At 46.7% G+C, this 15,447-nt stretch overlaps 1 protein-coding gene across 5 annotated transcripts in view; it reads right to left on the bottom strand.

Annotated features, from left to right (window-relative positions):
* The window catches only part of FLNB (filamin B), a 147,884-nt gene that overhangs the window by 117,924 nt on the left and 14,513 nt on the right, over positions 1-15,447 (bottom strand). The window lies entirely within an intron of this gene.

The raw sequence follows: 15,447 nt of genomic DNA, 5'->3' as shown, positions 1-15,447 counted from the left end.
GAGCCTCGACACCCAACCATGCCTGAGGGTTGCTCTACTGTAGAACTTCTCACTGGGCCAGGTGGCTCCTTCTGTTGTCTTTAGGTGGTTTCAAACGGGTTTCCACCACCTGCCACTCAATCAATCCATCTTGATAGATCCTCCTTAACAAAAACTAATCTTTCACACATAAGCTAGTTCAAGTGAGTTTCTCTCACTTGCACTTGAAGCATGGTGCATAACAAATCGCCAAAAGGACTTACCCAGCCTCCATGGCTAGAGTTTAAGGCCTATTTTCTCCAATTGCCCAATGCTACAGAGAAAAATCCATGAAATCTCCCAATTCCTTTCTGTTCCATCAGAAGAACTGACGAGAAGCCTACTGACCTTAGTCAACAGCACAACGTGGTCCAATGGTGGGCCTCCTGGGATTAACTCCCTGCCAGCACCAGGCTAACCACCATAAGCATTCCCAGCATCACAGCACCAACAGGGTGAGAATCTGAGATCTCCCTCCCGCCAGGAGACAGAAGGGAGGATATACCTACAGACGCTAGCGCTCCTAAAAGGTGAATAAACAACAACTTATGAGCTCCTCCCATCAACAGCAGGCTTGCAAGTCTGAGGCTGACCCAGTGTGGATGTGGACGAGGAGCCCCGGGCAAGTGGGAAAACCAGGCTGGTGTGAATAGGGGACTATTTAGGAGTCTAGAAGGCTTGTTCAAACCAGGCTACAGAAAACTCACACAAACCAAAGAGCAGCAGCTTCGCTGAGAATGCAACACAGTCCAGCACCTGAGCCAATCAGTCCGTGCCCCCCCATCCCCCCAGCCCTGCCCCAAGAGCAAGGGGAAGGATGGGCTCAGTTGGGAAACTGAAGAGATGAAACGGTTTGCCAAACTGGCCACAGAAAGAATCTCAAGAATGCAAAATCTCCAACCTCTATCCAACCTCTAACGAGTCTCAAGTATTGGGGCTCCCTAAAAAGAAAGCCATGAGGGCACTCAGCACAACCCAGGTGGGGAAGCCCCCTCCTGGGGCTGCCTGACAGTGTAGTCATGTGGCTGGGACCACCCACAGGTTCTGGCCAGGACGGGCGGGCGGTAAAGGCCTCCGGAGGGAAGGTGGCAGAGGCAAGCCAAGCAAGGATAAGGGAGGTTTGAAAACACAGCCCGTGACCCCGCTCAATCCAGATGCTCTACAGCCTCAGCAAGCTGACACAAGGGTCTGCGGATCCTGCTCAAGGCCAAGGCCGTTTGACTCAAGGTACAGATTTAAGGCAGGTATGTTTCCCAAACAATTGCTTGAGATACCAGAGCAATGGGGGTGGGTATATGTTACACATTATTTGGAAACTAAGTTAGGAATGAAAAGGCTGCCTAAGAGCTCACCAGCTTGCCCCACAGGTGGTATGAGTTGGGGGACAGGGAGGGCTGCTCAGGAAAAGCAAGGAGCCCACCCAGCCGTGCCGCTACCCCACTGAGGCAGGCTAGCAGCCTAGCCTGACAACTTATCCTCTGGCTCAGAGACTCATTGAGCACACCGGGGGCACCCTGCTGCCCAACAGGGAGACACACAGCTGACCATCCATCTTTGGAGACCCCTGTCCGCATGTCTTTTTATTTTAACAATAATAACCTGGATGGCCTTTCTCCTGAAGATAAAGTATCCAAGCTCATTCCACTTATAAGTAAAATGATACTGAATCAAGTTAAATCTTTCAGTCCAGAAAGACACCACACAGAGCTCTGGTTTCCAGAGTCACCTGCTGCTGGTCCAGGCACAGCCATTGCTTACCAGTGAGATGACTTTAAATGGAGCCTCAGGGGGCACCTGGGTGGCTCAGTAGGTTGAAGCCTCTGCCTTCCACTTGGGTCATGATCCCAGGGTCTTGGGATCAAGCCCCATATCGGGCTCTCTGCTCAGTGGGGAGCCTGCTTCCCTCCTCTCTCTCTGCCTGCCTCTCTGTCTACTTGTGATCTCTCTCTCTGTCAAATAAATAAACAAAATAAAATAAAATAAAATAAATGGAGCCTCAGGAGTGCCTGGGTGGCTCAGTTGGTTAAGCGACTGCTTTCGGCTCAGGTCACGATCCCAGAGTTCGGGGACCAAGTCCCGCATCAGGCTCCCAGCTCCAAAGGGAGTCTGCTTCTCCCTCTGACCTTCTCCCCTCTCATGCTCTCTCTCTGTCTCTCTCTCTCTCAAATAAATAAATAAAATCTTTTTAAAAAATAATAAAAAATTAAATGGAGCCTCAGTTTCCTCATCTGTAAAATGGGGGTGAACACCATTCCTCAGATCTAGTGTAAAGATAAACTGAGATGTGGCAAAAAAATAAGTAAACAAGCCACCTGGGACATATGATCATTATAGTTAGCACTCAATATCTCAATTAAGTTTCTGTAATGTTTTTTATTCTGTAAAATATTCTGTGAAGTTTTTTTTGACAAGCATACACCTATTCTGTGATCGAAAAAGCCAATAAAAATGTACAGAAAAAAGGAGACAGAAAGAACAGATACATTTAACCTCCACATAAGAACAGGAGGGAGAGGGGATATGTTTTAGAGAAACTACGTCCTCAGCTCTAACCCCCACCCCATCCAGGCTTGCAAGCACAGGCCAGGAACTGCCTAGTCCCCTAACGAGAAGGCCGATGGCTCCCTAAGAGTGGACTGCCAGCGGCCATCGGATTGCTGACCAGAGGCCAGCTCCACGGGGTAGCCTGGAACTGTTTACTCACACTCGCCCTGCGGTTTCAGGGCCAGTCCTGTTTGCTTTTGCTCCCTGGGTCAGGGTGTATTATTATTTAACAAACACGAATCCTGTGGGAGAGCTGGAGAGGTCTGATGCTGCAGCCAGGGCAGGGGAGTTGCTGGAGCAGCACCCCCAAGGATCTGGCTTGCTTCTGCACAGCTCTTCACAGTGTGTCACCTGTCTGCAGGGAGTGTGTCCCAGGCTTCAACCACTGCCAGTGACTCCTGAAGCTCCCCACCCATCACTAAAACATGGCACCACTCTGGGCAGAAAGGAAAACCAACAATCAGATGACTGGCATGCTCCCAAGAGCAAACCAGAGCACTCTGAATCCTTTGCGAGGAAAAAGGCCTTGAGAAATTCTCCTTCCAAAGCCCAAGAAGGTTAGTTCTGCTCAGTCTAGTCACTGTGCTTCTTGTTTGTCACTCAGCAACCTGAACCACAGCAGAGCAAAGGTCTAGGAGATGCAAAAATGAGGCACAGAGAGGTAACCTCGTCTCACCCCAGACTCCCTTCCAGGTGAGTTGTTAACCTCAGAGCATCAGTGTTCCGATCTGTGGAATGGGGTGCCTGAACCACCAGGTCTTCCCTAGATATTCCCAAAGAAAAGACTCCCAAGACATCATTTTCCCTAAGATTTGCTCAAGGGTGGAATTACTTCTCTATAAGATTTTTTCGCCTATCAAATACTGATCCAGGGGCGCCTGGGTGGCTCAGTGGGTTAAAGCCTCTACCTTCAGCTCAGGTCATGATCCCAGGCTCCTGGGATGGAGCCCCAGAACTGGCTCTCTGCTCAGCGAGGAGCCTGCTTCCTCTTCTCTCTCTCTCTGCCTACTTGTGATCCCTGTCTGTCAAATAAATAAATAAAATCTTAAAAAAAAAAAAATACTAATCCAGCAAAGCAAGGAATCTGTCGTACCAGTCAGAGGCAGTGAACAAACAGAAGCCACCTGTATGTGATTTTTCACTCGGTAGTTCTGATGATTGTTACACAATTCTTACTTTTAAAAAAAAATATATTTCATTTATTTATTTGACAGAGATCACAAGTAGGCAGAGAGGCAGGCAGAGAGAGAGCAGGGGAAGCAGGCTCCCCACTGAGCAGAGAGCCCAATATGGGGCTTGATCCCAGAACCCTGAGATCATGACCTGAGCCAAAGCAGGGGCCTAACCCACTGAGCCACGCAGGCCCCCCTACACAATTCTTACTTTTGACAGTACACAAAGGTGCTATGTGGGAGGCTGGGATTCCAGTATCCAACCCTCCGGAGGCCGGCCTCTTCAGGCGCTGGACCCCCGCTGCGAGTCAGCATAGCCTTTCCCCAGATGAGGCCGGACAAAGCAGATGAGTTAGGTGGTAACTACTAGGGCTGCGTGGTTCACACTGAATCACTTTCTGATTCTAAGCAGACCTCCAGGTCAGAGGCTTCAACAAGCTTTTCCAAAATTTAGTAAACTTGTTTTCATTGATTTCACTTTTATAGTTACCTCTCCTTTATGGCCAGTGATAGTGGCTTTCTATTGATGATTATGTTCTATCGTTTCCTTTTGAGATAAAGGAATACAAAAATGCATAAAGAAAAAATATTCAGAAAATAAGTCTGGCAGAAATCATGATGGTTCAAAGGAAGGAAGGAAATGCAGGAAGAAGAAGGAAAACAGAAGAGAAGGGAAGGGAAGGGAAGAAAAAGGAGGGAGAAATCATGATGGTAAGGCAAGAAAGCCAAAGAGCCTGGAGGCTGGTCTGATAGAGGACTATGGTCATAAATACGATTGTGGCCATTTTATAAGGATTATAATTTTATGTGTACAATGCTGTGGGAACACAAGAGAAGAAATGACTAATTCCATATGGGGGATTTGAAGAGGATTCTTTTTTTTTTTTTTTTTTTAAGCTTGATTTATTTATTTTAGAGAGAGAGAAAGAGCGTGAGGGGCAAGGCAGTAGGAGGGGGAGACAGAAAATCCTCAAGCGTTCTCCCCACTGGGCGAGGAGCCTGATGAAAGGTTTGATCCCACAAATGTGCGTTCATGACCTGAACAGAAATCAAGAGCCAGCTGCTCAGTCAATGAGCCACCCGGGTACTTCTACACAGGAGATGCATGTGAATTGGTTCCTGAACTACATGAAAAAAATGAGTGGTTCAGCGGAGGGGAGAGCACGGGCCAAGGTATGGGGGTGTGAAGGAGAGGAGTCCCATCAGCAGCAGCGGGGGGTGGGGTAGGGGACAGCAGATGTGATGTGAAAACTCTTTGAGGGGCAGGATTCAAACCATCATATGTAAAGGGGAGTTCAAGTTCATGTAGACTCAGCAAGACAGTAAATGGGTTTCATCTCAAGGACCAAAAGGCAGCCTAGGGCACCACACTGAAAAGGATTCCAGGGTGCCTGGGTGGCTCAGTTGGTTGAACAACTGCCTTCAGGTCAGGTCATGATCCCGGAGTCCTGGGATCGAATCCCACGTCGGGCTCCCTGCTCGGCGGGGAGCCTGCTTCTCCCTCTGACCTTCTCCCCTCTCATGTTCTTTCTCGCTGTCTCTCTCTCAAATAAATAAATTAAATTAAAAAAAAAATTAAAAAGAAAGAAATGGATTCCAATGCCCAGTCTGGGCTCAAGGGGAAAAAACACCAAGACCCCTTAGTGATGTCTGCCCCGGAGAGAGACAAGTTCAGACAAGCTGACGGGTATCAGCTATTTATAAACCCTGATTCTCGATCAACACTCACAGTTCCCAGACCAGAACAGCGAGGCCCAAAGGAAGAGCTCATGAAGAGCACAGATGAAAACCGGGTCTGCCGACTCCGCGTTCTCCCCATTCTCTGCTCCAGGATCCCCTTTCACCTGAGTCAGAGCATTTAAGGCCACGGATTCATTACAAAGAAAAGCGAATTTGCTCTAAGCCTTGAGTCGATTCATCAAGAGGCTTACATTTATGGGCCCCAAACAATTAAGCTTTGTGGAGTAAGGGCAATGGTGAGATCACCAGTGGGAAAACATGGTCTCATCTGAAAGTGCATCCTTATAGAAAGTCAATCCCAGTAAAAAGCTTTCCTATGTTGCCGCCCCAAACCCAGTTATGTGGTGCTGGGCCAGACTCCACGCATGGTCGGCTCATCTGTCCAGCAAATAGGGGGCATCTCCTCTAGTGGGGGCTGTGAGGAGGGGCTGCTCTGCCGGTCCAATGAGGAATTCTTGAAGCTTCCACCTTCCTCCTAGCAGAACCTTCCGATCTGGAATAACACTCAAAATGACAGAGGCTGCTGGTTTGTCTGAAGTCCAAGCCCCATAACCACGATCTTTTTTTAGTTTTTAATTGGGGAGCGTCGCTGTGGCTGAGCTACATTTTCCTCTCCTTCAACATGGACCCTGGAAGGCCATCAAACCCCCTATTCTGCACACATTCATTCTTTCTTTCAACACGTCCTCCTAGAAAGGGGATTGGGTGCCTCTCCCTGTCTCTAAGCTGCCATTTTGCTTCCTCTCTGGATAGGGATCCAAGCCTGCAAGACTGAGGGACTGAGGGAAGTTACCTGATATTTTACCATGGAAATTATACCACTTCAATTTGAAGTCAGATTTTATTTTATATCCAAGTTTAACTAACAGCTTTTAATTATATAGACAGCTTTTAAGAACCCTCAAGCATCCTACAATTTATGGGTTGATTTTATTTTGGTTTTTTTTTTTTTCTGTTTGATCTGCCCGTGACGGGAAGAGGTAATCCCACTTCAAGGTGGGGAAGGAGGTGATAACCTAAGTCACAGATTATGTAATACTATAGCCAGTGGCACCAGACTTTCATAAAACGAAGGGGGTTTCTCAAGACCCAACAGCAACCTAGGACAGCAGTGGTTGGGTGTGAGAAGCCTCCCCGAGATCCACCCTTCCAGCCTCTTCAGTGTTCTGGGCTGCCGAGCGGAGAGGGGAGGTAGGACAGGTGATCTAGGTGAGCCACTCCCAATAGCCAAACCCCCTGAGCAGTGACCAGTAGAGAGGACAGGTGACCCAGGCTGGGCTGACCCCTGCGAACCCCAGGGCCTGCCTTCTTCCTCAGACAGGAGCAGTGTGGGCATGGCTGTGCAGCCCAGAAAGACGCCAGCCTGTCAGTGAGCAGAGACAACAGAAAACAGAATCGTAGAGAAACAGATCCAGGGCTCTGACCACCTCAAAACCTCTGGGTCAAAAGGCACCTGCAGCCTGCCTGAGGCCTGGACTTTGCAGCTGCAGGAGCCAGTGAACTTCCTGTCTGGAGAAGCCAGGATTAGTGGGGTCTCCTATGACGTGGAGCCATATGCAGCCTAACTGATCCGTTTCCTCTCAGAGTCTGTCTCTTCTGCTTCCTGGCCATGCAGCCAATCATGAAAGCTCTTAATGCCTCAGTCTCCCCACCTGCAACACCTAAGTAATACCTACTTCCCAGGACCACTAAATTAAACGAGATACTTGACATAAGGCACCAACGTGGCACGGTCCTGGCACACGGCAGATGGCAGCCCACAGCCCCATCCCTGAACGATGGCCCATGAAAGACACTGTTTCCAAGAAGCACCCCGCACTCTACCAGTCAGCCATGGTGTTAGCACTGTGGGGCTTCCCCCTAGAAGCAAACCAATTAGTCACAGCAGCTGATGACAGTAGGAACGAACACTGGCGTAGAGGACAGAGAAATACAAACTGGTCAGAGCCACAGCTGCTTTCACCAACCTGCTTAAAGAATCCTGTCTTTAAGAAAACACCACCTCTTACAGCTAGGATATGTGGGAACTGTAATTCAAATACACCGTTGGTCAAAATGGAAAAGTTTGGCAGTTTCTAAAAAAGTTAAATACAGGGGGGCCTGGTTGGCTCAGTCGGCTAAGCGTCTGACTCTTGATTTTGGCTCAGGTCATATCTCAGGGTTGTGAGACCGAGCCCTGTGTTAGGCTCTGTGCTCAGCAGGGAGTCGGCTTCCCTCCCTCTCTCCCTCTGCCCCTCCCCCTGTGTGCTCTCTCTTTCAAATAAACAAAAAAATTTTTTTAATTAAATATACACCTACTATATGATCCTACCATTCACTCCGGACAATAAAGAAAAATACATGTCTACACAGAGACTTGTACAATGTTCATAATAGCTTTATCTGTTAACAACCCAAATGTCATCGACAGAAGAATGTATAAACAAATTATAGTACATCCATACAATGAAATATTGCTCCGGAATCAGAAGGAGCAAACTGCTGATACATACAAAAACAAGAATGACAGGCAAAGCATAGAAAGAGTACACGCTGTAGAATTCCATTTACACGAAGTTCTGCCACATGCGAACTGAACTACTGCAGCAGAAAGGAAATCAGTGATTACTTGGGGACTAGAGGGGCAGGAAGGATGGGAGGGAGGAATCGCAGAGAGGCTCAAGGAAACTTCTGGGTCTGAACAGGTATGTTCGCTCTCTTGGTTATGGTAACAATTGCCCAATGTGTGTTTGTAAGTGAGATGTTATGTGTGTATATCTCAAAACTTAGCAAACTGTACACTTTTTAAAAAATTATTCCAAGGGCACCTGGAAGGCTCAGCTGTTCAGCATCTGCCTTTGGCTCAGGTCATGTTCCCCGGGACCTGAGATCGAGTCCCGCATCTGGCTCCCTGCTTGAGCAGGAAGCCTGCTTCTCCTTCTCCCTCTCCCACTCCCCCTGCTTGTGTTCCCTCTCTTCCTGTCTCTCTCTGTCAAATAAATAAAATCTTAAATAAATGAATGAGGGGTGTCTGGGTGGCTCAGTGGGTTAAGCCTCTGCCTTCAGCACAGGTCATGATCTCAGGGTCCTGGGATGGAGCCCTGCTCTCTGCTTCCCCCTCCCCCTCTGCCTACTTGTGATCGATCTCTGTCAAATAAAAAACAGTAATATTAAAATCTTTTTTAAAAAATGAATGAATGAATGAATGTCATTCCGAGACCGACTCAGAAAGACTCCTCCTTCAGAGCAAAACTGGGAAAACACGGCACATGACTGAAGTTTAGAACTTGAGATTTTACTTTTAGCTCAGTCAAGGGGCCCCCCTACCTTTTCTAAAACACTTGTATATATTGTGAGAGGATCATCAGAGGAAATCTAGCTAACATCTCTTGAGACACATGGTGACAAATGGTGTCAAATTTTTTTCTTGTGGTAACTTTTAAGATCTACTCTCTAAGCAACTTTCAAATAGGCAATACAGCAGCATTAACCATAGTCACGATGCTGTCCATCATACCCTAGGACTACTGATTAAATATCTGGAATTCTGTTTCAGGTATAAAACCTTTTGATCCTCTTCCCCCATTCCGCCCACCGCCCAGCCCCTACTTCTGCACCAATCTATTATCTTTAAGATTCTACAGATAAATGAGATCAAACAGTATTTATCTGACTTATTTCATGTAGCACCATGCTCCCAAAGTCCATCTGTGCTCTCACAAATAACAAGATTTCCTTCTTGTTGATGAATTATGCACAAATACACAAACACACAGACATACACACACACACAATCTTTATCCATTCATCCATCAATAGACACCTAGGTTATTTCCGTATCTTGGCTGTTTGTTGGAGGTGTGTGTATCTTTTTTGAGTTAGTGCTTTCTTTTGCTTTGGATAAATACCCAGAAGTGAAACTGCAGCACCGTATGGCAGTTCTATTTTTAACTTTTTTAGGAAACTCCATACTGTTTTCCACAGTGGCTGCACCATTTACAGTCCTACCGACAGCTCACAAGGGCTGCCTCTTCACATCCTTGCCGACATTCACTATTTCTTATCTTTTTGATACTAGCCATTGTAATGGATATAGCGTGATATCACCTGGACTTTTGATTTGCATTTCCTTGATGAGGAGTGACATTTGAGCCTGTTTTTCTGGACTTGTTAGCCATTTGCAGAAAAAATGTCTTAAAATCCTCTGCCCATTTTTTAAGCAGATTGTTTGGACTTTTGCTACTGAGTTGCAGGAGTTATTTATATATTTTGGATATTAACCTCTTATCAGATACATGATTTGCATGTATCTTCTCCCATTCAGTGGATGATTTTTTTCATTTTGTTGATGGTTTCCTTTGCTGTGCAGAGCTTTTTAGTTTAATGAAGTCCTACTTATTTTAACTTATTTATTTTATTTGCCTTCTAACACTATACTTTTACTTTTTTTATTTTTTAAAGATTTTATTTATTTATTTGACAGACAGAGATCATCACAGGTAGGCAAAGAAGCAGGCAGAAAGAGAGAGATGAGGAAGAAGGTTCCTTGCCGAGCAGAGAGCCCGATGCGGGGCTCAATCCCAGGACCCTGAGATCAATCCCAGGACCCTGAGATCATGACCTGAGCGCAAGGCAGAGGCTTCAATCCACCAAGCCACCCAGGCACCCCAACAGTACACTTTTAAATGTGTCCTTTGTTGTACGTCAATTATACCCCAACAGAGCCATTTTTTAAAAAATTTAGTGCTTCTGAGCTCCTATGTTCAGGAGCCTGGGAAACCAAGACACGAGCCATCATACGACAAAACAGACAGACTTGATTCTGGCCGTAATGGGAAGGTGTTCTTAAAATGCAATTCCGAAATAAATAAAATCTTTAAAAAAAAAAAAAAAAAAGGGGGGGGGGGCGCCTGGGTGGCTCAGTGGGTTAAGCCGCTGCCTTTGGCTCAGGTCATGATCTCAGCGTCCTGGGATCGAGTCCCACATCAGGTTCTCTGCTCAGCAGGGAGCCTGCTTGCCTCTCTCTCTCTCTCTCTCTCTCTCTCTCTCTGCCTGCCTCTCTGTCTACTTGTAATCTCTCTCTGTCAAATAAATAAATAAAATCTTTAAAAAAAATGCAATTCCGTTAACACTCATTCCACTGTGAACCATCACTATCAGGGACTTTCACCCACTTTTAAGGACAATGCAAATATTTCAGCAGTCCCCTGAGGTATCTCCTTGAGAAATATCTCCTTCCCTCAGACAAAAAGCCATTGACTGGAAGTACCCAGAGGCAAATGCCTGAAGCTCTCTCCCTCTGCCTTTGAGAAACCCAAGCCCGCCATGCTCACAAGCAACAGGACTGCCTCACATTCTAAGGTTATTAGCTCAGGAGTTTCAACACACACTTGGGGTGTGGGAGGGAGAAACCCTCTAAGAGTGAATGTCTTTTGTCTTAGTATCATCCTGACAGGGGTGCCTGAGTGGCTCGGTCCTTAAGCGTCTGCCTTCAGCTCAGGTCATGATCCCAGGGTCCTAGGACTGAGCCCCACATCAGGCTCCCTTCTGGGAGAGGAGCCTGCTTCTCCCTTTCCCTTTGCTGCTCCCCCTGCTTATGCTCTCAGTCTCTCTCTGTCAAATGAATGAATAAAATCTTTTTTTTTTAAGATTTTATTTATTTATTTGACAGAGAGAGATCACAAGTAGGTAGAGAGGCAGGCAGAGAGAGGGAAGCAGGTTCCCTGCTGAGCAGAAAGCCCGATATGGGACTCGATCCCAGGACCCTGAGATCATGACCTGAGCCAAAGTCAGCGGCTTAACCCACTGAGCCACCTAAGATTTTATTTATTTGAGAGAGAGAGAGAGAGCGAGAGCGAGAAAGGGAACACAAGCAGGGAGAGTGAGAGAGGGAGAAGCAAGCTTCCTGATGAGCAGGAGCCCAATGTGGACCTTGATCCCAGGACCCTGGGATTAACAACCGAGCCACCTAGGTGCCCCTAATAATATCTTTATATATATATCATCCTGACATCCTGACATCCTGAGGATGATCTGTTTCCTTTCTTACAAGCTGGGGGGCAAGCTTGTCTTTCAAACAAACAAACAAACAAAATAATAAAAGGATACTTTTATCCCCTTCCCTTGGTCAAGCTCATTAATGCACTGTACCAACATTAAAATGAGATACTTTCTGTAAGAGTCATATTTCCAACAAATAGACACAAGGAAAGGGGGACAGAAAGAACAATATAATAGAAGCACCATGCAACCAACAGAACAAGTAATATGTCACAAAATATTGAGAGATGCTGCACCCCCTTCACTGGCTGTACCTCCCATACCGCCTATAGGCAACCACAATCCAAAGTTTGGGAATTGTCATTGCAGTGAATATATGTGTATTTCTACTACATATGTAAAACTTTATATATTAACAGTATCACACCATAGGTTATTTTTTTGCAATTTGTTTTTTCAGCTCAACAGTTTGCAAAACTGACCAGGGTGGTATGCTTGGTGATTCCACTCTTGCCTATGTCCATCCTCTTTCCTGGCCCACTTCTGATTTCAGCCACAGTAACAGCCAGCAGTTCTGTGCCAGCTCAAACTATTCTCTAGGGACCACCTACAGATCCCCGCACACACCTTTTCTTTTCCTTTTTGCCCCAGCAGAGCCAGCATGCATGAGCATCCAGCCTGGAAGCTTGAAGAACGAATGCCTCCCTCAATGGGGAGCAGGAGCCCATGGATCTCTAGCTTCCCGTCCTTCTCCAGGCAGACAGGTCCTGAGGCATTCTGTATGTATGCTCCTCAAGAGGCCCCAGCAGAACTGTCCACAGCAGTGACCTCGATAACTCACCCTAGTCCTGGTTTCTCCTCCTTCCCTGTATCACTCCCTGTTCCTCCTTCCTGCTTCCCAGGATCACCTCCCTAGAAAAAGGCATCTCCACATGGGTGTAGGTCCTCAGGTCCAGCCCAGTCTCAGAACACAAACTGAGCAGAGTTCCGGTTTACTCATTATTACTCTGTATATTCCATTTTTATTGGCCTAATTTATTTTGAAAGACTCTGCCCTTTAGGATGGAGTGTTACAAGAAGTCAAGCTTTTAAGCGACACTTGATAGCAGAGAAAGGATCATCATAGGAAGGAATACCGAACTTCATGCAGTCTGGTTCCTGAGCGGTTTATACTGTGCTGTGTACACATGTGCAGACACAACTGAAAGGGAGGCTAGCAACTACTTCGATTTCTCTGGACAGTGAGATTGAAAGCAAAGTTTCTTCTTTTATTATTTTTATGCAATTGTCCCATTTCTATGTAAAAACATGAATCACTCCTAAGGAGGAAAAAAAAAAACAAGAAAGTCTATATAGATTATCTACAGTTGACATCAGTAGGATTCCTACAATGAATGACTCAGCCTAGAGGAGGTCTCATGGCAGAAGAAAGAAGGGAAGGATCCAGGGTCCAGAAGAGGACGTGTGAATGGCCCCTGGGTACAGAAGAGACGGGCTGGGGAGGTAGAGAGATGGGCAAAGAACAACAGGTACCCCCAGCATCCATCCCCCTCTGCCCTTCCTAGAAGGGCCCTGAGAGGATTCTAGAGCCTCCTGCCCCCACCACAGCCCCAGTCCTCCAGAGAAAAGACTCCACCTCCAACTCTGGAGAAGACCTCACCGGTCTGAGGGCAATTGATCTCCCTTACCCGGTACTGGTTCAGAAATCACCATGTGGTCCAATCTGGGCCAATAAAATATAAGAAGAGGTCTGTTGACAGCTTCTGGAAAAGCTGTTCTTGGCCCATAAGGAAATGCCAGGAACTCTATCTCTGCCTCATGGGAACTCTCTGCTACAGGAAACCACAGGGGAATGAATCAGCCTCAGGACTATGGAAACCAAGAGAGCAGAGACCAAGAGAACCTGGATCCTTGATGACAGAGCTGCTGGGACCCACAAACCCATCACCCACTCTGTGCTTGCTGACAGGAGCCAACCAATTTCCTTGTACGTGAGCCAGTTTGGGGTCCCACTCCTGCAGCTGAAAGGATTCTAATTATCCCACCTGCCAGAAGGCTCTTCTGGCTGTCCATTTCATCCTCATTTAACCCACACACGGTGTCGTAGGGGTCATGGTGCCCTTTGTCCCAAACCTCAGATCCCTTCTGTATGTCCTGATGCCGATCAGCAGGATCTAACCAAACCCCAAACCTGACATACCCCTTCATCTCACTCACTACCAGCCCAGAGTAGTAAACACCTGAGCCTTTCAATCAGGGAAGTGTGGGATTACCTGTTAGCGCTTCCAAAATACTTCCCATGTGGCAAGTACTTGACAAAATTTAGCTCATTAAATCTTCACACCCACTCTTTCAGGCAGAAACTATGATTATCCCCAGTTTACAGGTGAGAACACCGGGCACTAATGCTCCAGAGAACTCCTGTAACTCAATCCTAGGTCACACAGCAAGTCCCAGATTCAACCCCAGAGCTGCCTTACACCCCTGTCCTCATTTTCTTTTTAAAGATTTTATATATTTATTTATTTATCTGAGAGAGAAAGAGTGCATGGGGAAAGGCAGAGAGGGAGAAGCAGACGCCCCGCTGAGCAGGGAGCCCGGAGGTGGGACTCAATCCCAGGACCCTAGGGTCAGGACCCAAGCCAAAGGCAGGCGCTTAACCTACTGAGCCACCCACATGCCCTGTAGTCCTCATTTTAAACCACAACTTCCCTCCTCCCAGAAACCCAAGAGAAGCAGGTATTGCCCTTGGCTGGCAGATGGACAGAAAAATCAGACTCAGCCTCGACTCTACTACCTCAAAAAATACCATTCATTCCTGGACACTAGCCAAAGGCATTTCAAAGGTCCAATCATGGGATATATCTTGCTTGCAGAAACTACAGGACATGCTCATCTGAGGGGGTAAAAATCATGTCGTAAAAAGCATTATCAGGACATCTTGTTTTTAGCTATTTACAATGGACATGGGACTCCAAAAGAGCTCAAAACTCAAATCAAGCTTTAGGGATCTAAGGTAGGTTACCACCTCATAAAGGGTTAGGATGGATCATTCTCTTGGGGTGCCTGGGTGTTTCTCTAGAATCATTCTGGACTGAAGTGGGTTTATTGTCCATTCAAAAAAAAAAATTCAAATTTAAAGAATCATTTTCTTTTTAGAAATCATTTTCTGAACTCTTATTTGTAAAAGACCACTACATGCATGACAGAGCTCAGTTCCACGATTTTCTTACTGTAACTTCTGTGGCCTGCCCTGCTCTTCATTAACTTTGTTAACCTACTCCTGTGGCACCCCCCCCAACACACACTTAGACCCTCAGTGAGCCCCCTGAGGCAGGTGACAAGGCCCCAGTCCCCTCTGTCCTCCTGACCACTAGCCCAGCTCCTGGCACGGATCCTGGCACACAAAGAACCCTCTGGAAGTATTTATCGAAAAAAGCATCTAGCCGTGAAGACTTGGAGCTATCGGTGACCCTCTATCAGCCTCCCTCCATCACGGAGACAACATTCCTCTCTTTCCAATTCTCTATCAGTCCTCCTGGCTAGGTCAGGGAGAAAAGCTCAGTGTGGTACTAAGTTTCTCTGAACACCTATGGCTCCCTGGCTAATTTTCCTTTTTAACCAAAAGAGTGGGCCTCCCGCTAAGAACAGGCATCGACGCTAGCTAGAATTTAATAACGCCACTTTGGGTTTATCTATGGTTTACCCTGATTTACCTAGTGACATTGCTTTTCTGTTATGACAGTGACACAAGTCTCCTTTTCAAACACATTTGTTTTAAAAGTGAGTCAGCCACAGCGGGGAAAAGGGTTAAGCAAAAATGAAACAGAGGCAGCCATGGGATCTGGCAAAATGAATAATACAAGGGACTCCTTTACGTATGACTGAAGTCTGGGAAACACAGACCTGGTCCAGTTCTCCCCTTTGACAGACAGGGAAACCGGCTGAGAGACAGAGGGAGGCAGGGCCTCTCCTCGGGGCCCCAGGGATGCTG

This window comes from Mustela erminea, chromosome 1 (genome assembly GCF_009829155.1).
Source record: "Mustela erminea isolate mMusErm1 chromosome 1, mMusErm1.Pri, whole genome shotgun sequence".
Lineage (NCBI taxonomy): Eukaryota > Metazoa > Chordata > Mammalia > Carnivora > Mustelidae > Mustela > Mustela erminea.
The sequence above is the reverse complement of the archived record's forward strand: the minus strand, read 5'-3'. Positions and strand labels throughout refer to the sequence as shown.